Source organism: Nomascus leucogenys, chromosome 10 (assembly GCF_006542625.1).
Source record: "Nomascus leucogenys isolate Asia chromosome 10, Asia_NLE_v1, whole genome shotgun sequence".
Classification (NCBI taxonomy): Eukaryota; Metazoa; Chordata; class Mammalia; order Primates; family Hylobatidae; genus Nomascus; species Nomascus leucogenys.
The window spans coordinates 37319613-37347556 of NC_044390.1; the positions used below are offsets into that span (position 1 = coordinate 37319613).

The 27944-nt window shown below is 38.4% G+C and overlaps 1 long non-coding RNA gene across 1 annotated transcript in view; it reads right to left on the reverse strand.

The window, feature by feature from the left end:
* Positions 1-328: 328 nt before the first annotated feature.
* LOC105738343 overlaps positions 329-27944 on the reverse strand; it is a 38632-nt gene continuing 11016 nt past the window's right edge. Inside the window, exon 3 of the long non-coding RNA XR_001114128.1 lies at positions 329-536. This is a non-coding gene — a long non-coding RNA (uncharacterized LOC105738343). The remainder of the gene's footprint in view (positions 537-27944) is intronic.

A 27944-nucleotide genomic window follows, 5' to 3' on the forward strand; every position in this document is an offset into this window, starting at 1 on the left:
TCTTTAAAAGCCTCCATCTATGTATGTAAAGTAAAATGGATAGACATAAATAATATCGTTTGTTAAATATTCAGGATTTTCCAGATTGTTCATTATCCACATCAATCACTGCTATTAATAAAATACACCAGATAACTTTACAACTCAACTGTTTTCTATAGCTTCTTGTTTTTACACAACAATGTGGAAATTAGAATTTAAGAATCAGATGGTGACAAAGGCCATTTGGAGTTGCTAGGATTCCCCAGTAGGAGGGGTGAAACTAAGTTCATGGGTCCTCAGGTTTGGACAATTTCTTTTAGAAAAAAACACGAAAATTTAATCCAAATGTATGTAAGAAGGTCAAAATTTATTTATGAAACCAGAGCAAGTGAAGCACCCTTAAAGCTTCACCCTTGGAGTGAATCCTCAGAATAAATCTACTTCTGCCTAGGCCGACTGAAAAGGGGGCTTCCTTTCCTGGAGGGCCTCTGCTTTCTCTCTCTCTGTCTTCTGCTTGCCTCTTGCCTTAGTGTAAAGTATCCAGATGGGCTATGCTAAAAAGAAAAAGAAATGTCACGTTCATGATCATAGAACTGAAGAGTGTTCTTGAAGAACCAGCTGTCCTGCTGAAACAAATGTTTCTAAGATTTCAGGCTATAGTTGGGGAACAGAGGCCAACTGAAAATTCACACCAACTGCGTAAATAGAACTTGGATCCAAGAGACATTCCATTGTTTCTTTCAGCACAGAGAGGAGAATCTGGCAGCCCATAGACTCACCACCAATTCTTGAGCTAGTTCCTTGTATCACGTGCAAATGTGACGGTGCTGGAAAGATATCAAGGTTTCTGTTGGAAGCTTGCTGCATACATGCTTGTGGTCTCTGAGTGTATCAAGCTGACCTTTTTAGGAAAATGATGTCTGGCTTGTTGGATGAATTAACTTGCACCCTAGCTGTGAAGCAAAGGAGCTTCAGAGCATTCGGGTGACAAATTGCACAGATAAGATGGCATTTCTTTTCTATCTGAGTGACAGCGTGCTGAGTGGTGGTCTGATTTTGTGATAATGGCTGGGAAGCTCTAAATAGCAGGCTATTCTCCTTTGAAGCACATATGGCTGATTTAGATTGAAAAATGACAGGTGTTACATAAGCAAAGGTGAGAGCTCGGTAATAACTTTAAAGCTAACAAATGTAGAATTTTGTTGCAAGTTATGTTTTTTACATTTTCATGTATTTATTAAAAGTTCAAAGTATGGATGCTGACCCATTCAGTATGAAAATAAGATTCTATTTTTGAAAAAAAGGAGTTTAATATATTTTTGTTCTGATTTAATTTCATTCTTCTTCCCGAGTAATTCTGTCCTCCATAAATACCATTGACTAAAAGTGTCATGTCATTATCCCATCAAAATCACTCACCCGCACATGACTTAGGGCTATGCTGGACATTGTATAAAGGAGGTGTCAGGCAGAATAAAATGACAAATTAAGCAAAGTTTGTCTTTCTACACCCTCCATCTTCCCCCTTAGCCTCATTCTTTATTTTTTCCTTCTGGTCTTTATTCCCCTACCTGTCATTACCCTTCTCACCCCTATTATTTTCTGCTATAGTGTTAATTGATACGATATTTGTTCATTAAAGAGTAATCCCCATTCTCCAAAATGATACTTAGTAAAACTGGCAAAGCCTTTACATGATAAAATAAAACTATACTGGTAGAATAACAGGCAGTAGGGGTTGAATTTGAGGAAAGGATTCCTTCCCTTAGTTTCATCTCAACAGGACCATGGGGCTAGCTTCCTATTTCACTGCCTAGTTAGACTAGCTCCATAGAAAGCCTTCTAGGAGGAAATAACCTGAGTAATAAAACAAACATGACATAGACAGAGGCAGCCAGGCTCCAAGTCAATTGAAAAATTAGACCTTCAGAGGAGGAAGGGTCATTAGAGCTGGTTTTGTCAAACCCTGAATTTTCTTCATCTGGAAACTGAGCCATGGAAAAGGTAAGTGCATTGCACAAGTTCTTTCAGCTAGTATATTGATACATTTGCTACAAGAATTCAGGTCTTGCAAAATTTCTAGTCCAGTGCTACTTTTATCAACCATATTAACCCACCTCCAAAAAATATGTAAATCCAATAAAACGTAAGTGGAACGATATGGTTAGGCTTTGCCTCCCCACCCAAATCTCATCTTGAATTGTAATCCCCATAATCCCCACCTGTCAAGGGAGAGACCAGGTGGAGGTAATTGAATCATGGGGGCAGTTCCCCCCACGCTGTTCTCGTGATAGTGATTGAGTTCTCACGAGATCTGATGGTTTTATAAGGGGCTCTTCCCCCTTCATTCGGCACTTCTTCTTCCAGCTGCTTTGTGAAGAAGGTGTCTTGCTTCTCTTTCACCTGCCACCATGATTGTACGTCTCCTGTGACCTTCCCCAGCCGTGCTGAACTGTGAGTCAATTAAACCTATTTCCTTTATAAATTACCCAGTATCAGGCAGTTCTTCATAACAGTATGAAAATGAACTAATACATGGAGCATATCATAATGTTTTATTTTTAACGTGGAGTAGGAATTATGAGACAGGTGAGTCAGGTCTTATGAACATATTGCAGGAAGGTAGAGAAAGAAAAGAGAAATGAGTAAACTTTTAAAACAGAGTAGGGTGTAACTTTGTTTTTGAGACAAATCACTCTGTCCCCAGGCTGGAGTGCAGTGGTGCTATCTCAGCTCACTGCAACCTCTGCCTCCTGGGTTCAAGCAGTCCTCCTCCCTCAGCCTCCTAAGTAGCTGGGACTACAGGCATACACCACCATGCCTGGCTAATTTTTGTATTTTTAGTAGAGATGGGGTTTCACCATATTGGTCAGGCTGGTCTCAAACTCCTAAACTCAGGTGATCCACCCGCTTCGGCCTCCCAAAATGCTGGGATTACAGGCATGAGCCACTGCACCTGGCGGGTGTTACTTCTCGAAACCAGGATGGGAAGGGTAGGGAGGAAATATGAGACTAAATACAGATGGAAGATGAATACTGTTTGTTCACCTTTCATTTAAATCCCAATCCTCTTCCCTTCCTTGGCCAACGTAAGTCAGAGCCAAAGGGCATGTTAAATGCATACCTTTTTTATTTAACCATCAATTTTGACTTCAGGAAGAAATAGTCAATGACTTTTGTGGCATGTTTATGAGGATTTTTCGGGGAAGGAGGAGTCTGATTATACTTAGACTTGGAGTTAGCAGGGAGACACATGTGTCTGTAAGGTATTTTTAAAATGTCTTATCAGAGATGAACGCAGCGATTATAGCTGTTAACTCAATACCTGTATTTGCCTGTAACAGCAGCTCATTAGTTGCAGCAGATGCCCTTGATTGTCCTTCCGTATCTCCTAGTTTTTTTTTTTTTTATACTTTAGGTTTTAGGGTACATGGCAGGTTTGTTACATATGTATCCATGTGCCATGTTGTTTTGCTGCACCCATTAACTCGTCATTTAGCATTAGGTATATCTCCTAATGCTGTCCCTCCCCCCTCCCCCCACCCCACAACAGTCCCCGGAATGTGATGTTCCTCTTCCTGTGTCCATGAGTTCTCATTGTTCAATTCCCACCTAAGAGTGAGAACATGCGGTGTTTGGTTTTTTGTCCTTGCGATAGTTTACTGAGAATGATGTTTTCCAGTTTCATCCATGTCCCTACAAAGGACATGAACTCATCATTTTTTATGGCTGCATAGTATTCCATGGTGTATATGTGCCACAATTTCTTAATCCAGTCTATCGTTGTTGGACATTTGGGTTGGTTCCAACTCTTTGCTATTGTGAATAGTGCCGCAATAAACATACGTGTGCATGTGTCTTTATAGCAGCATGATTTATAGTCCTTTGGGTATATACCCAGTAATGGGATGGCTGGGTCAAATGGTATTTCTAGTTCTAGATCCCTGAGGAATCTCCACACTGACTTAATGCATGCTAGCTGGACTTTCAATGATCAGTCCCTGCATTTCTTCTCCTGAGGGCTTTCTCTGACTGTTAAAGCCCAGTTTGCCTCCTATATGGTAAACAGGTATGCCAGGGAATTAATGTTCCCTGGAAGCCTTCCTCAACCAATAAATGAGTTGGTATGTAAATACCCTAGCTCCTTTACCCCTGAGGCATGTGTTTTCCATTGGTTTGTAGAGTTTCTTCACAGTGGTAGCTGGCTTGATAATGCACCCTTTATTGGCTGCTTTTTTCTGTTTTCACTTTCTTAACTGCTTACTGATAATTCCTTTGCCTCTCAAATGAACCACTTGCACCCTAATCCTTGTCATAAGGTCTATTATTGAGGGAACCCAAATGAAGACACCCAGACTGCTTACTATGTTAGCAATAGAGTCTCACAACAAACCTCAGGAGAGCCCATCTATGTTAGGCATTCAATTGCAAGAAACAGCAAACCAAACTTCAGTAACCTAATAGAATAGGGGATTATTTTTCTTCTATTATGAGAATTCCAGTGGCAGACAGTTGCTAGAGTAGGTTCAACTGCTCCTTGATCCCACCAAGGAATCGGGGCCTTTCCATCTTCATCTTTACCTTTCATCCTTGGACTTTTTGCTCATGTCACAAAACATCTGTTGCATCTCAGGAACCAGAGCCATGTTCCAGGAAGAAAGAAGGGGAGAAAGTTAAATCTTTCCTTTTTGCACAGCTTTGTCTTTTTAGTCAGGAAATGAAGTCCTCTCCAGGTGTCGCCACCTGCAGTTGAATTAGGTCACCTGCTCATCATCAAACCAATTACATCCAAGAGGGATGAGATTAGAAAGCCTGATTTATTTAGCTCAATCATGATTCATCCCTGGTGAAGGTCCCTATCTGAACAAATTGGGATTCTGTTAGCTGGAAAGAAGAGGCAGAAATGGCTTGGGTCAGGAATAGAAAATATCTCATGCATCACCTGTAAAAAGTATATCATTGATCAGCTCCATGGTAAATATTTCAGTTTCCTATCTCCATATGACCTATTTCAGACCCATGGCACACCAGCAGATGCATACTCTAAGACAAGGAAAATAAAGAAGCAGAGAGGAGTAGCTTTAATGTGCCTTCCTTAAAAGTCTTTATTTTATCTTATCGAGTCTTAGATATCTTTAGAAACTGTATTTCTGAATACAGCAAATAAAATTATTTCTGCAGCCTAAAAACTACAAAGCATACAAGTTAACTACTGTTTCTAAAGGGGGCTCTGCTCAGAGAAGAGCACTGCTTTTGCAGGTGTAAAAAGAGAACAGAATTCTAAACATAAAGCTATTTAGAAGATACTTGCTTAGTGAAATTGAAGGTCAATAGCATTCACAAGAACAAAATCTAGGTCTCTAGTTACCATGAATATGTCCTTGCAAAGAGATTGGTAAGAGGTCCCCTGGGAGAAAGCTGGCCTTCTAGAGTTAAACACTGTCTCCTGTGGAATGTTAAGCTTTAATCTTAAAACACTGCATGTTAATTGGTTGTCAGAGAAGAATGTATTGAAATTGGCATCTGAAAGCTCTGAAGAAATATAAAATGCACTTCTTTGAGGTGAGACAAGAGCCTCAAACTTTGCTTTTCTTTCCATTGGCCAAAGGAGAAATTAATAAATCAATGATTCTGTTAGAGCTCTAGTCTTAAGCTGTACAAGATATATTTTTTAAACAAGAACAAAACATCCTTGTTCTAAGCAGAATCTACTCAGCCAAGGGCTAGAACAGAAGACTTTTGCCAATCATATGTCACTCCTGCTTTCCAGAGAGCCATGTGGAACAACTTAAGAAATTAAGTGGAAATAGAAATGCAACCAAAGCCAGTTAACCTAAACTAGAATCTATTATGCTCCATGAAACTTTATGAAGCAGATACAGTTAGTTCTGATAATCCAGTATTTTGTAGTTCAGAAATCCTTTTGATTCCTCTTGGAAAGTCAAAGGAATCCAGGAAAATACTGTGGTCCATTATGTGCCAGGCATTGTCTCAGGTGCTTCAGATGGATTAATTCTTAATCTTTAGAACAATACAATCCAGTAGTGTGAGTGCTTTTCTTACCACCCCCACTGAACAGATGGGAAAAAGGGGGGGACATAAAGGTTCAACCACACGCCCAAGATTGCATAGCAAATGGGTGGCAGAAACAGGATTCAGTCCCCCACCTTCTAATTCTGAAGGCAACATTTTCAATTACTTTCACTGCCTTAGAAATTATCGGATAAGTGTCCTAAGTGTATTCACTTAGTTGGTATGTCATTAACCCACAAACACATCAAGAATTGAAAGGAGAGAGATCCTTCAAAATATTAACTTGGCATAAAATTACTGTTTTTTAAAGAAACATTGTCATTTACTGAGTATAATAGTATCACTGTAGTGTTACTATAGATGCAATAAATCTGCACATTTTATGAAATAATTAAATCTGTATTTCTTACTGCTTATATCTCTGAAATTTCTGAGACTTTAATGAAAATGACATTGATAAGCCAAGCCCTGCAGATGCTTATGTCCTGTTTTCATTTTTTTGTTTTCTATAGCTCTCAGATCTTACAACTATGTTCTGAGGAACACTGTCTAATCATCCAGTTCCATAAGACTTTGACAATAACTGCTATTTTGTGTTAGAGATATTTTATTACATTAAAAATAGTATTTAAAATTTTGGAATAATGTGCAATTTTGATATAGAATTATGGTGTACAGTAAAAGTTTACGCTAGAAGTAAATTATATTAAAAATAGGACTTTATCTTCACCTCTTACAAAGATGAAATTAAGATGTATCAATGGAGTAATGTCCGTTCATCTGAGATCTCAAAGGAAGGAGAGGGAGGAAGAAGAATAGGAAGAGAAAGAGGAAGAATTCTGGATGGATAATTTAATATTTTCAAGCAAGGGAAAATATGAATTCTGGCCTCCCCTTATAAAAATTATTTCTTAATCAAAAATAAAAAAGTGAAGTTCTTTTTTGATAACTCGATGTGTACTTTCCCAATCTTTGGGTCCAACCCACCTCAATAAGAGTAAAAATACAAATTTCCTTATAAACCGAAGACAGGGTCTAATATCTAAATCCAGCAGTGGATTTAATAGGTGAATGATCCTGACATTTAGTGAGTTCAAGAAGATAATGTTACAAATCAAATATTCCAAAACTGAAATCACTATCTGTGAAGATACCATGTAGCTTTTGTCTAGTGTAGAAATAATTCATTCAGTCAGTCAGTCCATCAGTCGTTGACTCAGTAGATATTTATTACCTATCATATCTTGGGTACTCTTTTAGGTACTAGGTAGGCAGCAATGAGTGAAACAAAGTCCCCGCTCTCAGCTTACAATCAACTGGGGAGGAGATTGCTCACTGACACATAAACAAGTAAACATATGTGTCAGATGGTGACAAGTACAAGGAACAAAGAACAGCCGAGAAAGGAGTAGGGTGGTCAGAAAAGACATTTCTGATAAGATGACAAAGAGAAAACAATTTCATTTGGTTTCTATGATGCACATTTTGTAAGCAGTTCATCTTAGAGACTATATCCAGAAGTATCATTGTTTAAAGTTAAGAATGCTATGGGTGCTTCATTGAGATTTTATGTAGCCAAAGTGGTTGTCTACTTATATTTCTCTTAACATTTTTCTAGGTTAAAATTATGAACATGATATAGAACTTTATGGCTTTGATTTCTCATTTACCTCTAGCTTACTCAGTAAATGTTTTCTAAGGAGAACTTTGGCCTAACATATATACCCTAACTTAATCTCCAAACACAGTTAAGAGACCCTCTGTCCAAGTGGTTGTCCTAATGTACTTCTTTATTTTCAAGAGAATCTCAACTCTACCCCTGGCTCAATTTTTGCTATTAAGCCCTGCCTTGATCTACCAATGCCTGTAAAAGTTACCATTTTTACATATTAAGGGATGCCTACTCCAATGGTGTATGGTTATTGAGGAACTGAATGAAGCAAAACACCCCCTGAAATCAGTCTCTTCCTCCTGCACATTTTTCTTTGATCTTGGCCCTCACAATTATCTTCAGCTAAATTATACATGTTTGGGTATGTATATCAAACTCATAATTAGAATATTCCAATTGGTTAATATTTTTAAAAATGTAGAAATGAAATATCATGAGATGTTTGAATAATAGAAGCATGAAAACTTGATATTGGGGAAACTATATTGAATATAGTAATTACGTTTTTTCTTCTTTCAGTTGTTTTGAATATAAGGACAGATAATGGAAACATGGTAGACAACCTAAGTGCTTCATACTTTCCCTCTATCCCTAGTTCCATCTATCCACAGGATCAGAGTGGCAGGTCTTGGGCTCTAGGTGATACCCTTCATGTGGCAAGTGTGGATCTTTCTCCCTGAGCATCAGAGGAGTCTCTAAACCTTTATTGGGGAGCCCTAGGACAAGAATTAGAACCAGAGGGCCCTGAGGAATTTGTGTACCCCCAGAGGTAAAACTGGCACTGATACTATGAGTATGTTTGTTCTTGCTAATCCCCAAGAGGTGCGAGGAAAACTAAGCAGGTGGGCTTGGCCTTTACTGTGTGAGGACAGAGGGCAGAGAGGCTTCCTTCTGGCTCCCCTCTCTGTCCCTAAAGTTAGAAAATGCTTTGCCTTCCACAAGGTGAACCACAATCACTTATGGTACCAGAAATATCAGTCATATGCCTAAATGAGCCAAGAAAAGAAATGGCAAGAATATAGTGATGTGGTCCCATCATTCAGAGAAAGACCAAACCACAGAGGTAGGTGCCCAGAGAAAGAGCACTACTGCAGATCCCTGAGGAATCGAGCGGAGAGTCCATGCCAAAGGTTTTCTGGAACTAAAAAAAGCATGATTTCCAAACAAAGAAACAAAAAACCAATAGGTATATTGAAGAAAAGAATGGAGTCTGTTGATATCTGCATTAGTGACCATAAATGCCAAGTAAAAGAAATCCCTCAATGAATGAACAAAAATGTAGAGACAGATGTGATGAAGGAAACACATAGATGGGTGCAAAGACTTAGAGTGAGAATAATAGGTTTTCCACAAACAGATAAATGTACAAGATAAGCAAGAGACAATGATTTTACAGGTAATAGATGAAAATTTTCTAGACTGAACATAAACCTGAATTCGTAGTTTGAAAGGAGATACTACATTCCAAGCAAGTTTGGTAAGAAAAACATAACTAAACAGCATACCTGGGAATATTATAGCAAAATTCTTGAGCCACAAGAAGGAAAAGAAAAATTTGTATGCTTGCAGAGAGAAAAAACAAGATACCCCCCAAAAGAAAAGAATCAAAATTACCTGTGAGATAGCATATCATACAAGTTTAGAATAATGGCTTGGGTCGCATAGTCTCGTTCTGATTTCACATTTCTCTATTTAATGCCTGTGTGTCTTGAGTAAGTTACTTAACTCTATTACAGTTTACTTATATATAAAATAGTGATCGTGATATCCATAATGTTTTACGAGGATTAAATTAACTAGTAGTTAATTGATACATGGCTTAGAACAGTGCCTGTTACATAGCATCAATATATGTGGTGGCTATATATATATATATCTCTGAAAGCTGCAAGTCAGAAGACAGAAGAAAATCATCTACATCAAAAAGAACTAAACTCGGGGATCCTATACTCACCCATATGATATGGCTCCTCTGACCTGGTGACAGATATCTGTGGCTATGTAAGGGTTGGATTCAGGAAGCATATCACCCACATACCCCATCTGAGGAATTTTGAGACCTGCATCTTCCTCATCCTGAAGGATGATATAAAAGAGGAACCAGAGGTCTCCATCATAGCCTAGGTGAGGGAGCCTAGGCCCCAAGCTTTCCACAGTCGCTGAGATCAGAGTCCCTCAGATCACAGATCAAATATAAGCTTACTGAAGAACATTGGGAACTGGCTCTAGATATCGAGGGGCTCTCGATATCTAGAGCCAGTTCCCAGAGCTGCAGGAAAAACCATCACTACAAATACAAACTCTTGAAATGGCATCATCCAGGGAAATAATAGATGTAGAAAAATAGGGGTGTGTGTGTGTGTCTCAGTCTCATCCCCCTCAACCCTGGGTGTCTACAAAAGGGTCTAGAAGTAAAATCATTCCAATTACAATGAGCACACCACACCAAATCTTGATTACTGAAAGCTATTCCCCATTAAGAGAAAGTTGGGCTCCTTGGAACAGTATGTGATTTCAGGGCTGATTTTAATATGGAACAGAAAGTACAAGATGAACCAGAAAAAGCTGAACATGAGTTTTCCCAAAATAAGACATGTCAAAAGAATGTAGGAGGTAGCCTAAAGGGGAGAGAAGTTCCTAGGTCAGATCTTGAATCTCTCTCAGGGAGAAAAATTCCTCTCATTTGTTCTCTGTGGAGCCTGGCTCCATTTTATGAAAAATCTTTCTTTTCTGGTATTTTCCCTGGCCTTCTGAAGTGGGCATTAGGAAGGATACTCTCTACAGGATCTGCAGTGCTTTCACTGTATATTTTCCCTATGGAAGTTTGAGGTCCAATGGGTTTTAAGACTCAGATAATCAACATATTATGATACGGTTTGGCTGTGTCCCCACTCAAATATCTTGAACTGTAGTTCTCATAATTCTCATGTCATTGGAAGGGACCCTGTGGGAAGTAATTGAATCATGGGAGCAGGTTTTCCTGTGCTTTTCTCATGACAGTGAATAGATATCATGAGATCTGACAGTTTTATAAAGAGCAGTTCCCCTGCACACACTCTTGCCTGCTGCCATGTAGGATGTGCTTTTGCTACTCCTTCACCTTCTGCCATGATTGTGAGACCTCCCCAGCTACGTGGAACTATGGGTCCATTAAATCTTTTTCTTTATAAATTACCCAGTCTCAGGTAATTTATTAGAAGTGTGAGAACAGACTAATACATATTTTACTGATGTCTTTGGCAGCAGAGGTCCCTCAGAAATACAGTAGGCTTTTAACCTGTTTTCAGTCAGTCCCATGTACCAATAATCATATTGTAAATTAACTCCTAAAGGTACATTCACATGTCTGCTTTTTCTGTTTCCTTTCCCTGTGTCCCTGTATTTCAACTTTACAGTAGCTGCTTTGGAGGCATTTGAAAGAACAGGCTTGGGTGGGACTGAAATAGCCTTATGCTGGTTTTTGCCGTGGGACTAAATCACTTGATTCAACTGAGAAATCATAATAGGCCTCTTAAGATTTTATTTTTCAGTCTTTTCTCAGGTCCTAGGAGTTAGCTTTTTCCTCCTTGTGAAGTCACATATGTCCGACCGTGATTTCAGATGAGCCAATCTTTGCTGATTTGCTGAAGGTCTTTTTTTTGTTTATTTTATAATATCTTGCTAAAAGTAGCAAGAAAAATACCCTACATTAATACTCTTTTCAACCACTTTTCTTAAAGCCACATGCTCAGTAGACATATGGTCTGCCTGAATTATGACACACGGCAACTTTACCAAATATTTTGTCTCGTATAATACTAGTTTCCATTTTTTTCCAGCTTGTATTATCCATTTTCTCATTGCATACACTTGACCTTTAAGATAATATTTTTAATTGTAGTGATGCTCTATAAGGTATATCTTTTTGTGTTAATTAGGATAGCACTAACTGCTGTAACACATAAACCCTAACCTGTTATTTCTACCTAACCTAATGGTCCAATATGTGTCCCGGTTGCTAGGCAGTTTTCCTTTACACACGAATTTAGGGCACTCCTTTGTCTTAAGCCTCTACATCTTTGACGTTCTCACCTCTAACCAATGGATGGGAAATGAGGGTATGAAACTTTTAAGTGACACATTACTTCAACTCACATCCCATTGGCGAGTAGTAATGTAACCTCTGAGTGGCAACTCCACACTCTGGAAGAGGAAGCATAAATTGTATGTGAATAGCTGGCTTCATCTACCACTGCTACCAACAAATACTACGTAATCTTTTGATTAAACTTAGACAATTAGCTGCATGAAAACGAACTCAGGTCTGCATATCTGCTTTTGTTCCTTACATTGATCAAATTAACATTTTTTTCTGTATAATGAAGTCAAATCCCTAATGTAAAAATTAACATTTTTTTAAGTGTAAGACTTGCTTCTGTTAAACTTCGTCGTGGCAGTAGCATCCTTATTAAGATGGAAATAGCTTAAGGAGTATATTTTATTGACTGAAATTTCATGACAGAAACTAGGAATAATGCAATTGGTGTTTAGATGTGCTTTTTAGGATTCCCTCTACTTTATTATTCTGTTGTGCCCCTTCAGAATAATTTGTTTTCTGTGCTCTCAATATTAAGAAAATCATGCCACTCCCACATTTCTCAGAGAAGAAGAGTAATAGTGGGTAGGTGTGTTACAGGTTGAACTGTGTACACACTGTTGAAGTCCTACCCCCAGTACCTCAGAATGTCACCTTATTTGGAAATAGAATCATTTCAGTTGTAAGCAGTTAAGATGAGGTCATTAAAGTAGGCTCTGATCCAACATGACTGGTGTCCTTATGGGGAAGATAATGTGAAGACAGATACACAGGAAAAAGGCCACGTGATGACAGGCAGTGCTTTGAAAGACACAGCTGCAAGCCAAAGAATGCCCATCATCGATGACCACCACCAGAAGCTAGGAAGAGGCAAAGAAGGCTTCTACTTAGAGTGTCAGGGGAAAAACAGTTTGATTGTAAACTTCTAGCCTCCAGACTGTGAGAGAATAAATTTCTGTTTTTATAAGCCACCCACTGGCAGTACTTTATCACTGCAGCCCTAAGAAGCCAACACAAGGTGCAAGAGTTGAGGATTAAGCAGATTTTGGGTCTCTGGAAGCTGCCATCTGCGAGGTCCTGGGTGGGTCATTTTATCTCTCAGAGCCTATTTCTTCAACTGTAAAATGGGAGAGAATACTTTTCATCTTTCAGGACTGTTAGGATTTAAAACTTTACATTTTTTAGCACAAGTCTTGACAAACTGTAAGTGCTTGGTTAAGGGAAACTATTGTAGTGTACTGGTTGAGTATTTAGTGGCATAAGAATTGAATATTTTTCCAGATATCACTGCTGCAGCTTTGGACCTAATGAAGTGTTTTTTTCAGAACAGTATATTTTTGTACTCCCTCTTCCAGGTATCTCTGTATACTACCATTCAGACTATGCCTCCATGCTCAGACAAAATGATTTATTTAGCTTTGGCCTTAGAGCAGGAAAACTCTCCTTTGAGCAAGGATCGAGAAGGATACAATAATGTGTTTAATTCATTGATTTAAGAAGTGTTTACTGAACACTTAAGTTGCGATAGTGCCTGGCACTATGCCAAGCCCAGGGGAATGCGACAGGGACTAAGGTCCAGTCCTCTTACAGCTAATTTACAGGCAGGGCTTAGTGATGAGTCTCTTGAAGACAGTGCAGTCAGTGCTCTGGAAACGTGCAGCAGTAGTCTCCACCAGCCTCGGGAGACAGGAAAGGCTTCCTGGAGAAGATGCACCCTCAGCAGAGCCCTAGGTCTAAGTTACTAAATACCCAGCAGAATAAGGATGTTGTGGGGCATAGGTGCTTCCAGCACAGGGGGCAAACCAGACACAAAGGCCCTGTAATGATTCAGCTTCCGGCTGAGCTCTCAACAAAGGGTGGTTCAGTGGCTCTATCAGAACGCTCTTGTATATTTTGGGTAATTCCCCTAGACTTAAAAACTTTGATGCATCTAAGGCAACTGAGTGTTCTTTACAATCTTGCCACTTATTCTGATTTTTGATTTGCCCCCAAAAATGCTTTTACCATAATTTTTCAGTTGAATGATCATCCTTCTGAACAAAACAGAAGATAACAAAATAATAAAATACATCAAAACAAAAGCACCATCCTGTCCTTTTGTCTCTACCACATTGTTTGTTAATACAGTGTGATCTCTTCTTTCTGGTTACTTTAATAACCTAAAATAATAGGGGGTTATTTTTCTCCTGTCACAAGAATTCCAGCAGCATACAGTTGGTGGAGTTGCCCTTATCCCACTATAGCTGGTTCCACTTTGTATGAGAAAAACTAAATTTTCATTGTGCCAAGCCACTGTATTTCAGGATTTATCTGTTCCAGAACCTTAACTAACAGGCTTTATATGCACCCCTTCCCCTTGGCAGGTTTTCAACCATGAAGCAGATCCAGCTCAGGGAAAGAGAAAAGGTTTAAATTGGGTGAGAGTTTGAAATTTTCATATTATGCTGATTGGATGTGTATGTGTGTGTTGAAAAATGAGATTTCTTAGAGCAACCAAGATTTCATCAAGGGGTGGGGAAGACCAAGTTGAGAGATTACTTAAGAAATATAAAGTTGCTTTCTGTTTGCATCTTACCAACTTCAGCAATTTAATAAACTAGTTACAGTTTACATGTTTCTTTGATTCAGTAGAAGTAACTATATTGATAGTTCAATGTGCGCTAACAATTTTTTTTGCTAGACAACTTAAAGAATGTCATGTGTCTTAGTCCACTGGGGCTGAATTACAAAAGACCATAAACTGGGTGGCTTATGAACAACAAACACGTATTTCTCATAGTTCTGAAGACTGGGAAGTCCAAGGTCAAGGCACCAGCAGATTTGGTGTCTGGGGAGGGCTCATTTCCTGGTTCATTGATGGTACCTTCTCCCTTTGTCCTCACATGGTTGAAGAGACAGGGTAGTTCTCTGGGGCTTCTGTTATAAGGGCACTAATCCCATTCACAAAGTCTCCAGCCTTATGATCTAATCATTTCCCAGTGGCTTCCCACCTTTGAACACAATCACATTGGTGATTAGTTTTCCACATATAAATTTGGGGAGGACACAGACATTCAGATTAGAGTACCATGTTTAATGTATTAGTTTTCCACTTGACCCTGCAAAGATACACCTATGTGAATAAATTAGCACTACTTCATTCTGTGCTATTAGCCTACTATCTTATTTTACTATATCAAGGGATGGAAACATTAGATATAAACTTAGTTTGGAGGTTTTCATAAAAACTTACCAGCCTCCTTCTTCCTCCTCCCTATCACCCCAAGCCCGGTACTTACATTGCTACCTTCTAGCTCCTTTAGACTGGAATCTGCAGTTGAAACAAGTGTCTTCCTATTTGTTAGCTTCTGAGCAAGTTGTCTTGTTTTAACACATGGTCCATGCTCTTTTGGTTCTTTCCCAACCCTTCATCTCATTAGGAAGGCAGTCCCAAGGTCATGCCTCAGTCTAATTTTGTGGTCCCACCTGCTCAGGATGGAAGTTAAGACAATGACAGCAAGAGAACAAATTAGAACAGGTTCTGACCACTCATGCCAAAACAAAAAAGAGAGCCAAAATAACTATAATTCATGAAAGTGAAATAATAGAATGGCAAAATGGCAAAGGTCAAAATAGAAGCCAACATTTTGTGAGTCTGTTCTACTGTCAATATTTTTATACCACAGAAACACCTTCATATGAAGTCAGATGTCATTTTGTACACAGTAGATTGTCCACTAGTCTTTTGTCCACTAATAAAACTATTTTAAAAATCTAAGTTTATTGGATTAATCATAATATATTACACTTATTGAGTATTATGTGCCAGGTATTATTTGAAGCCCTATGTATATTCTGCTTTATTTAATCCTTACAACACACACTGTATGCAGGGACTCCCCTCATATCCATTTCACAGAGAAGAAGCTGAGGAATAGCCTAGAGAAGATAAGAAAATTGTTCCAAGTCACACTGCTGAGAAGTGATAGATAGTATCTTCATTTATATCCAGGCAGACTGGCTTGCAAGCCTGCACTATCCATCCTGGTATTAAGTACTACTGATGGCTGAGCCTTCACAGGGAGCTAGACTCATGACCAGGCACTTCAGCTTGGTCATTTAATTTAACCCTTACAACAACCTTCAAGATAACAATTCACAATTGAAGGTACAAAGGCTCAGTAAGATTAAGAAACTTGCCAAATTTATATTTATAATCTGATCTCCAAAACAGCCTTTGTTGTTATTTTTGAGATGGAGTCTCGTTCTGTTGCCCAGACTAGAGTAAAGTGGCGGGATCTCATCTCACCCCAAACTCTACCCCCTGGGTTCAAGCGATTCTCCTGCCTCAGCCTCCCAGGTAGCTGAGACCACAGGCACACACTGCCAAGACCAGCTAATTTTCATATCTTTAGTAGAGATGGGGTTTCACTATGTTGTCCAGGCTGATGTTGAACTCCTGACCTCAGGTGATTTGCCTGCCTCAGCCTCCCAAAGTTGTAGAATTACAGGCGTTAGCCACTGCACCCCGTCCAAAACACTCTTAACCTTACGGTGACCATATAATCCATTGTCTAAAGTCCAGGATACTTTAAAGAGTGAAAGGCATTATTAATGATACTGGGAGAGTAGTCACAAACCAGCACTCTCCCAGGCATGCTAGAATTCATGACCACCCTCCACCATACTGGACCTGACTAGCTGATGACATTCTACCTCAAATCTGTGGAAAGTTCTTCACATGACAAAAGATGTAAGTGTTCCACCAGGGTTTTCTGAATTGGCATTATCCTCCTCCCTTCTATTTGTATCCTCTGCCAGGCCCCTTTGCAAACCCTAATAGACTAACTTCCTCTTCTCTATTTCAAGTCTTTTGAAAAAAAAAAAAAAAAGACTACAATTAGATCTTATAAATGTATTTTCCTTGAGTGTGAAATGATGGTTTATTGGAACCTTGGAAAAAATAACATCCTTTCATCTAAGAGCAGAGCTGAACAAAATGGGAGAACACAGCAACGACTAATAATTTAAAGAGGAATTCATAGGTCTACTGATCTAATGACTAAGAATAATTGGCTGTTTGCATCTTAAGAGGTAAAGAAATTGTACTCGAAACCAGCTGTGCATGGCAATCTCCTCTAGCATGAAGAACAATTCAGATGCCCAACTCTCCTTTCAGACTTATGGCATCAGAATCTTAGAAGGGTAAACCCTTCAGGGTTTCTATCTTTTTAGAGCCACACCAGTGGTTCTGATTCATTGCCAGGGAGAATGAATCCATATTAAATCCTCCTGACCCTAACAGACTGTTCTTGTGGCAACAAGGAACGTGTATATTGATCTTGATACCATGCGTGGACATGATATTGATGCCAACATCTTGCATGTGCCATAGTTAACAGACAATCCATCCTGGGTTTTCTTCAACATATATCAGGAACTTTTTGGTTTTTCTAATCTAAAATGATGAAATCTTATCCCTCAAAACTATTTAAATATTTACAATCTCTTTCATGGTTTCTTTTACTTATCCTCTAACTCCTCTTCTTTCCCTGCAGCTTCTAGTACATTTGTACATACATACAAACATACACACATATCTATCTATATCAAGTTTCAGAAGAATTCAGGTAAATATATATGTAATTTCAATTTAGGTAAATATAATCTCAAAATATCAGGTAATATACACATTATTTGAATTACCTCGAGACATATTTTACCTGAATTGTTTTGATATTTTAAAATCTCTCCTTTTTCATAAAAAGGTCATTCTGTGTTGACATATTTTCAGGATTATGAGACTTCTTAAAGTCATCCTTGATTTTTATTTAAACTGTAGACAATAAATATCTGATAAATAATTTTGAAGAAATCCCATGAATTTTTAAGCCTTTATCTTATTTCCCGATTCTTTTTTACCAACACATTATGAAAATTTTAAAACAGAACAGCATAGTTGAAAGAATTTTAGAGTAAACATTAATGTACCCACCATCTCAATCCTGCTATGAACATTTTACTTTGCTTGCACTACCACATACCTATGCACCCATCATTCCCCCATCAATCTATAATCCATCCTATTGGATGCACTTCATAGTATATTTATGGCTGGGCATGGTGGCTCACTTCTGTAATCCCAGCACTTTGGGAGGTCAAGGTGGGCAGATCACTTGAGATCAGGAGTTCGAGACCAGCCTGGCCAACATGGTGAAACCCCATCTGTGCTAAAAATACAAAAATTAGCCAGGCATGGTGGCATGTGCTTGTAATTCCAGCTACTCTGGAGGCTGTGGTGGGAGAATTGCTTGAACCCAGGAGGCAGAGTTTGCAGTGATCTGAGATTGCACCACTGCACTTCAGCCTAGGTGACAGAGCAGGACTGTCTCAAAAAGTATATTTATATACTGATTTGATAAATTTTATGGCTATTTCTAACTTTGATGGTGATAAAATACTTCAACTGTATATTGTCATTCAATCAAGCAAGTTTTCATTCAAAATAACTCCATGGTAAAAGACAGCACAGGTCAGATTCCATTCTCAGGAAGTAAAACATATTATCTTTTGCTGGTAAGAGGATTTAAAGGTTGCTATTAAATGTCTATATAATGTAATGTATGTTTTTATTTTAATATTTAATTGTATTATACAATTTGAAAATATTAACCTTTTGACCAAAAAATAATAAAATGTTACTATTTGTCCAGTATTAAGAAAAGGCAGCAGTTGAAGGCAGGACTGCTAAGTGTGAACATGCATTTGATTTTTATCCTTGTACCCTCAAATATGGTTTACAAATTTATAATATGTCCTAGATGCAGGTAGTATGCATATCTGGAAGAAACAAGAAGAATGAATGATATCTCTGTTCTGGAGTATTCAGAAAAGTAAAAGATACAAATTGACTTTAGTTAAAATTTTATTTACTTGGTATCTAATTACCTGATTATTTTTAATTAATACATGAGATATTGAATTAAAGGTCAAATTTGTGATATGCTTATAATACTTTACAGGCAAGCATAATATAAATAAAAGCTGCCACAGTATACATACCTGAAATGCAAAATTTATGCCACACAGTATAGTACATTAAGGTAATTTATGTGTGTATTTGAGGATAATCACAATAGATAGTCATAATTTACTCTTGACTGCATTCTCAATAAAATGCAGGTAGTTAAACTCTCAGGAATCATTTTAATGTTCTGACTTGAAAATTGGAATAAAAGTCTATGTTTGTCATATTGCTGTGTGCCTGATGTTTTTTAATTTAATTAATGAGAGCAAATAAAACCAGAAAAGTTTGGAAAGATAGCTTGCAAGATATCTTGCTGATGAGATTGCTGGGGTCTAGCCTCTGCTACTTTATGACCTTGGACAAGTCATTTCCCCTTTATTGGCCTCATTTGTCCTGTCCGAAAAGAATAGGTTGGACTGGCGAGGTGCGGTGGCTCACGCCTGCAATCCCAGCACTTTGGGAGGCGGAGGTGGGCGGATCACGAGGTCAGGAGATCGAGACCATCCTGGCTAACACGTCTCCACTAAAAATACAAAAAATTAGCCAGGCGTGGTGGCGGGTGCCTGTAGTCCCAGCTACTCGGGAGGCTGAGGCAGGAGAATGGCGTGAACCCGGGAGGCAGAGATTGCAGTGAGCCGAGATTGGCCATTGCACTCCAGCCAGGGAGACGGCGAGAATCCGCCTCCAAAAAAAAAAAAAAAAAAAAATAGGTTGGACTTAGTGATCTCCAAGGTCCTTTCTGACTTTAAAATTCCATGATTTATTAAAATTTAATGTTTTTTAAGCTGAGAACTTAATTCAAACTAATTTTTCATAAGGAAAACTGCAATATGTTCTTCTTTGACAGAGGATTCTCTCAGAGCTAAAGAAAGTATTAGATATATAAATATGGGGAGATCTTGAATTTTTTATCTTAAAGCAATTGAGCTACTTTAAATTTTAGCAATTGTACTAATCATAAATTGCATAGCATCCGTTTTTTTTTTTATAATTTGCTGCTCAAATATAAGAATAATTTTAATGTCAATCATTGGTCCTGGTAACTTGCATGGTTTCAGAAGACATAATTGTGAATACATGGTGTAAGAGTTGAAGGGTTGGCTTTTACCCTAGACTTCACTCTTTTAAAAAGCAACATGCAGCAACATAGATTTATGGCTCAAATTAAAGTATGTAAGGATTTATTGAAGTTGTACCAAAGCATTCTGTAGAACAGAATAGGATGGGTGTTAATGTCAGTCTTTTTGTAGAACCAGAAATTAATATGTTATCTTTTAAAGCTTATACCAAAATATCTATGTCCCCCATTTCAAGTCATGAGTCAAACATTTCTTCTCTTAATAGATGGGCCTAAGATATTTTTTTCATTAGTATTTTTGTGAAGCCAATTAATTTTTGTGCTATTTTAATATATGTAATTATAATGTGGCCCATTTCAAGCCTTTTAAAAATGTATTAACATCTTTTGAGATAAAATCGGAACTTTTTAGTTATCACAAAAATCTATTCAGAAAGAGGGTATGAGCAGCATACCTTGCACAGTGGAGTTGACCACCTATAAACTCTCCCTAAGTCATTTGTTTACAGGTGTATTTCATTTTAGCAAATGCTCCAGTCCTCAGTGTATGTGCTGCATACAAATAAATGTGTTCTGAATCTTTTCATCTTATTGATAACATTTTTACAAATTTTTCCAAGGAATGAAAATTATTCTTGCTTTTTTTAAAAAAGTAATTGTGACGTTTGCTCATAAAAGTGAAAAAACATTCATAGTTTGTAGCATCTGGCTATGGTGCAATATGATGTTAATATGGCAGGGTTTCGGACCCATTTGTTGAAAATACAAGTAACAGAGGGTCTTCCAAAAATAAGGACCTTTTACACAGATATTATTTAAGGACACCATAGAATAGTTCTCTTCTCCCCAAAATATCTCCCACACCCACCTGAAACCTCACCGTCATGTTTCATGGGTTTTTTTGGGGGGAGAGCCTGGCTAAACACCAAGAATGTTCACTGTCATTCTCTGCCTTTCTCAGCTCTTCTCAGCCATAGATGCTGAATCCTTCACTTTAACCTGACTCAGCTCTATCCCATCCTTCTGGACTATGTTACTAGGATAGGGAAACCAGTAGATGCTGCACTTCAACAGGTGGAAGTTAGTATTAGTGTTGCTGTCATAAGCTTTTGGTATTTTGGTGTCTTGGAACCACTTTGGCTCACCTCATGTCTTAGTCTGCTTGTGCCACTATAAGAGAATACCAGAAACTGGATAATTTATAAATAGTAGGCATTTATTTCTCACAGTTCTGGAGGCTGGAAAGTCTAAAATAGAGGCACTGGCAAGCTTGTTGTCTGTTGAAGGCCTAGTCTCTGCTTCTAAGATGGCACCTTGAACACTGAGTCTTTACACGTTGAAAAGTGGAAGGCAAAACAGAAGAGACAGCTCCCTCAAATCTTTCTTAATAAGGCCCTCAATCCCATTCATGAGGGCTCCATTTTCATGACTAATTCACCCCCTGACCTTTTCATATAAGCACGTTGATGATTAAGTTTTACCATATGAATTTTGGGGGATACATTCAAATGACGGCACCAAGGTACTCACTAAATCAGCTTTCTCCCAGCCCCTGTGTACTTGGTGTCTACATGAACTGGACTCTCCTACTGACTTTTCTGTCTATTGCAGTTCCTTGAATTCCAAGTTGGCTTGATGATGTATGGGGAAGGTGGTGCTGGTTCCCTGTCTATTCCTTGCCCCTTCCTCTGTGTCTCAAACCTTGGGTTTCATAGTCCCAGTTCACTGTGGAGACACAACTTCACATAGCTATGTCCTTTGAAACCGTGACCCAAGTGATAGTATGACCTTGAAGACTGCTTATATTTGAATTGCCTCCAATTCTGCATCCCAGCTGCTGGATTGGATTCTCCTGCATATAGATACTGATGCTGGTTTGCCTGGAGCCTGGGCTTGCAACAGTAGAGATTAGAATTCTGATTGCTGCTCCTTTGGGGGCAAGTCCTCATGTCATAACTATACAGCCTTAGTGTCCTTTTTCTCCTGATCCATATGGGGCTTAGATCAAGTTGATCCGTTCAGCACATTGAATATTTAAGAACATGGATGCTACAGTTAGACAGTCCTGGGTTCAAATTTCTGCCCTACCAATTATCGACTGTGACATTTTGTCAGTCCCTTAACCTCTAAATGTTCATCTCTTTCTCTGGAAAAATGAAGTTTCCATAGCACCTCCTTCGTTTCTAGTTTATGGATTTTTACTAAGATAAATGCATGAAAATGCCTAGGATATTATGGTGTACAGTAAGTACTGAAGAAATGGAAGCTTAAACAAAAGTATAAAGTACAAATAGCATTTCAGATACTCAAAGTCATTTCCAAACCAAAGTGAGTTGCAAAGAAAGAAATAACCTAAAGTGTACTTTTATCATTAATAATGTTTTGACGCTTTGTTACCCTAATGTGTTTTGGCCACCTGATAAAGCCCTGTGAGGATGGTGTGTGGGAGGATTATGGCCTGTAGAAATGGAATAATCTTCTTGCATTCTTGCTATTTTCATCCTGTCTACAATTCATGAGCCATTTATTCAACTTTTATTTGTTCATCCAAAAATATTTTGTACAACGTACTGCACTGCACCACAGTACGCACCTGGGCTCAGCGAGGTGAAATGGGATTTATAGGTTATGTTAAGAAGCTGGATTTTTGGCTGGATGCTGTGGCTCACGCCTGTAATCCCAGCACTTTGGGAGGCCGAGGCAGGTGGATCACGAGGTCTGGAGTTTGAGACCATCCTGGCCAACATGGTGAAATCCCGTCTCTACTAAAAATACAAAAATGAGCTGGGTGTGGTGGCACATGCCCGTAGTCCCAGCTACTCAGGAGGCTGAGGCAGGAGAATTGCTTGAACCCAGGAGGCAGAAGTTGCAGTGAGCCCAGATCCTGCCATTGCACTCCAGCCTGGTGACAGAGCGAGACTCCGTCTCAAAAAAAAATAAATAAATAAAAAATAAAAGTAAAAGCTGGATTTTTTTTTCTGCAGGTAATGTGGAGGCATCAAAGAAACTTGATCATGGAAAGATCTTTATATTGCATATCTGCATGTTGATAAGACCACTCTGGGGACAATGTGGAGAATGGGTTTGTAGGGGAAGGGACCAGTGACAGGCAGACAACTAGATCTCATGTGAAAGCACATGTTGTGCTAGTTTATGTCTTTGAGGCTTTGTGCTACCCAGAATGCCCTTCCCATGCTCCTTCCTCAGCCCCTCCTCCTCCAGGAAGCCTTCCCACACTCTTTCACAAACTGTAAATCCAGCGGCATTACTCTGTGCTCCCAGAACTCTGTGCTTACCCCCGTCTTAGCACTTACTAAAACATACCAAAATGAAGTAAAGTCTTCCTTGCATTTTCCACCAGATTTTAAGTAGTTTGAGGCCAGGACATATATCTTCTTCATTGTAGCCCCAAAGCCCACTTCAGTGCACAGTGCATACTAGATGCTCAGTTAACATTTAATTAACAATTAAATAGGCTGGGCTAGTAGTCAAAGACTACACAGCATGACTCCACCCATGAAAGTCAGTTTAACAGAAGAAAAACAGACATGACAATACATTATTACAATGCAATGGGATGGTAGAAATCTATATAAATGTCTGTACAAATGCAACAAAACATAATGGCTACCTGGGTGGGGGGAAAAATAGACTGATGGTCCAGTGCCATGTCTGCACCCTGGAACAGTGGAGCCCACTGGGACCTCTGGCCTCAGAATCAGGGCTATTCTGTATAACATCATCTGTGGATTTCACCTCCAAGGAGCAAGTCACTCCTTATGTTTCAGTTACTTTCAGTGGACCCAGAGCCTGAAAGGGTCTCAACTTGTAGGGTGTGAACCCCATTGTTGGCAAAGGGGCTGGACCACAGCAGGGAAAGACCACTGCTTAATTGGCTGTGCCAGTGTCATGCTTACAGTTGAGGGCTCACTTGTCTGCATTCTTAAAAATCTGTTTTAGAATTCAGTCCTTTAGTATTGTTTGTGTTCTCTGTATTTGCTCAAAAATGTATAACAGTACTTTCTTGTGTGATTCCCTCTGAACCCTTGGATGGAATTTGCCTAGAATCAGCACCTTCAACTCATTTAAAACTGTCACGTGACTCACATTGTCTTCTAGTATTTTTGTTATGATTTTTAATTTAACGTGTTAATTACTATGTTTATTTTGCTTTGTTACTTTGGTTGATTTTTTTTTTTTTTGACAGCACGTACTGCAGATAGCAAATCATCAGCTTATTTTTAGAGCAATGCCAACTCAGTAATGACTCCATCTGAATAGATCCATTTAGTGGGAAAAACAAATTGATATGAAAAGATACATAGATAAGGATGCAAGAAAAGGAACTGCAAAGTGAGAAAGGCATTTTATAATTTATGACAATAAGAACTATCTTTTGTTTAAAAACATTTAAATTGGATCTATCTTGGATTTCAAAATCATCAAAACATGTTTATTCTGCCCTTTCAAATCCGAGTGGAAGACAGAGAAACAAAATAGGAATTGAGCCTTTCTTTAGACTGCCCCTGGTTCTCATTCCTTCTCTGCTTCAAGGTGGTCTTACCTTTCTTTCCATTTCTTGATATGAACACAGCCAAATAAATACATAAAAATAGAAGCCCTCATTGCTGATCTTGTCTCTTCTGTGATTCCAACCCACTCCCTCAATCACCTCATTCCCTCTCTCCCTTGTTCTTCTCTTTCTCACTTCCTCTCTCTAATTAGTTGTTTTTCAGTCCAGACTGGGCATGGGTTTGCTTTAGTATCATTGGGATGAAATGGGTTGAAAAGAGAACTTGGAATAATGAGGGCTGTCTTGGGCTAAAGCATGACAATAACAGAGGCACGCACTCCACTGTATTAAAATAGCACTTGGTTCCGATCTCTGTCACTAGGTGTCGCTAAGTAATCTAACTAAATACCCGGTTTATGACCAACAAATTTGAGTAGGCATTGAGCTGAGTGAGGCAGAAATAAAAATTAAGGTCACGTGACCTACATAAAATCCTGTTATTTGCAACAGCTATTTTAGAACAGCAGGATTAGTACCTGGAATATGAATTGGAAAGTTCATGAATTAAGAAGAACCTACGAAGGTGCTTAGCCTTTATTGAGGAAAATGAATAAATCCTTTCTATTTCATGTGCCCTTCCTTTTCTTCCTCTCCTATTAAATTGGACATCCTGCTGCCTGGATTTTCATGAGCATAACTGGATTTTATGTGGTCTAAATGTACTGGCTGTGCTGTTTGCATCTAATCCTTCCTCAGTTCATATATTTTATTGTTAAACTTTTTTTAGAGCCTGTTTTAACCTGAACTACCTGAAAAGCAAGCTGGATAAACATAGTACCTATTCTTAGTGGAATATCTTTGAGTGAACTCCTACTCCTATGCATCCTTCAAGGCAGATCAAATGTTTTCTAGTCTGTCAAACATGACCCCAGGCAGTCCTTTTTGCCCCGTTCCCAGAACACAGCTGCATATTCTTACATGTGCCATTTTTCTTTTGCCTTACTTGGTAATTAATGGTTCATATATCTGTCTTCGCCACATACTGTGAGCTCCCTAAGGACAGGGACAAGTTGAGGAAAGTGACTGCTCAACATTTGCTGCTGTTGCTACTTATAGCTCTTCTAGTGGTGTAGCCTATAGTAAATTCAGCACACAATTACCAGTTTCCCTAAGCATTTCAGTAGAATCTTCTCATGTCATTTCAGCAGGAGTTAAACTGGTTGTATGTGTTTTGTGGTTTATAATATTGTGTGCTTAGAAAGCAAAATTAAGGGCTCACTAAATTGATGTGGAAAGAGATTTTATGTTGCGTGTGTGTGTATGTGTTTGGATGGGGTCTTCAAATGTTTGTTAAAGGAGTTGTTTATTCATCCATTGCCAATCCTTTTAAAAACAGTTACACAGCAGAGAAGGGGGATTGTATTTAGAGGAGATGCTAAATCAACACCTAAATTAAGGGTAAGCTTTTAGGCAAATTACTGTGTTTTTCTTTCCTGAGAGAAATAACTTGAGATTAGGAAACATCTTTTCTTACAGAGTTTAATGTACTTCCAAATTCAAACAAAGATTTAACATGTTACAGTAATTCCATCTAAATCTTCTATGTGTCCATAGTTTTCTAAAATAAGTGGTAAATCACTTTAGGAAACCTATAACAGAGTGAAAATCAGCACACATTATTCGGGTTTACTGTACGCTTGATGCTTTGTTGAAGGAGGGAGAAGACAGAAACATGTCTATCCCCCAAGAAGTTCACAATCGGTGTGGCCACGGATAAAACATCTAAATACAATTTGCTCCTAGCCAGGAACCAAAAAGAAGACTTGAGTTCTGCAAAAGACGATGAGATTTACAAGGAGGTTTCCCAGAGAGGCATGACATTTGAACTAGCATTTTACCATCTTTGCAGTCAGGAAGCTTTATAGTTTCTACTTACTTTATGGTTTAGCTAAATTGAAGCACTAAAGGATTCAGGCAATGTTTACCTAGAGTTTAAAAAACCTAGATTTTAACATTTTTATTAATGGATTGGGTGTATCTTTTAATCTAAATGATAAAGCTATTAGAGTAAATCAAGATGACTATTTTCTCTCATATTGACCCGTCCCTAACCTAAGCGGGTTTCAAACTTTGGCATACTTTGAAATTATCAATACAGTTGTTAAAATACAGATTCCTCACCAAACTTAAAGAATCTCAACCTCATGGGATGGAGAGGCAGTGTGCTTTTAAAAAGGGTTCCATGTGAATCTGGTTTAAAACCATTAAGCAATTGGATAAATCAGAGGTAAAATTTGGCCTCTATATATGCTATAGATTATGGATATGCTATAAGTTAATAACACTATCTTCTGATCTACTAATGAATATTCCCCTTGAGGGGAGATAAGGAAAAGTTATCAAGCACTCTAATAAGTAATAAGTCGGCTGGCCCCCTGCTCATGGCCCGTTTGGTATAGCCAGCTTCCCTCAACCCCAGAAAGATCAATTTTTAAAACATGTTTCCTGCAAGACTACTATTTAAATTATTTCCATTAAAATAAAAAGACGTGGTGATTTTCTCACATGTCTGCTTTGAACTGGCTGCCGACAACTCAATTTCCGGGGAAGAAGGAAAGAGCTGGCTTTCTGGTACTGATAATCTCTTTCACCTTCATCCAGCACTAAGCTTCTTCCGGCATTCCTGTATCAGAAAGCAAACACGGGCAACTCTAAACCTTAGCACTCACATGCCTCTTAGTTGGTGTCACTGAGTTCCCTTGAGCAGGCGTTTGGAGGTGAGACAGCTCTTAAAAGTAATCAAATTGCATAAACCACTCCTTTTGCAAGTGGACGGTGGGAATTTAGCTAAGCACAGAGGAGAAAACTTCTGACAAATGTGATCCTATAGTAGGGCTACTTAACTTAAGCTTGAGGACAATGTTGGGCATGACCAAGATAAAGCTTGGTAGGACTAATTCCTGCTGACCGAAGAATTAAGAGAGCACCAGGACCTGAGATGAGTCAGTCTAATTCAATCCTGAAATGATCCCAGAAACTAATGTCACAACATTTCTGATCCTTAGCTAATAGGGGCATTGTTAACAACATCAGCTGGTCTGTTGTGGTTGTTACTGACTGGCACAAAGTGGATGGATTTCGTTTTCCTTTGCTGGGCACCTCAAAATATAACTACTAGTTGTAGAACATTGTTAAGAAAATATTTGTAAGATAGTTTTACAAGTGGATTTGCATATAGTATTTGTTAACAAAAAGTGATGGTACTGTAAATTTTGTTTTTTCAAATTTATATTGGCAATTGTAGTCTCTGAGAACACTTAAATAAATGAAAGCAGGACTTTTACCATTACGCTTTCAAGATTGAGAACCCTGAGTTCAAAAGCTGATACTCTAAAAACACCTAGGTTGAACGAACACTTTTCAAAAACCAATGGGAGTAATAAATACAACCTTAAAATTTATCAACTGACTTTTCTTCGAATGAAATTATTGTTAGAAAAATATAAGCATTTGTGTAATTAAAAAAATAAAAATCCATTATGAACCTGTAATCAAACATTTTGGCCCTTGTATTTGCTCATTTTA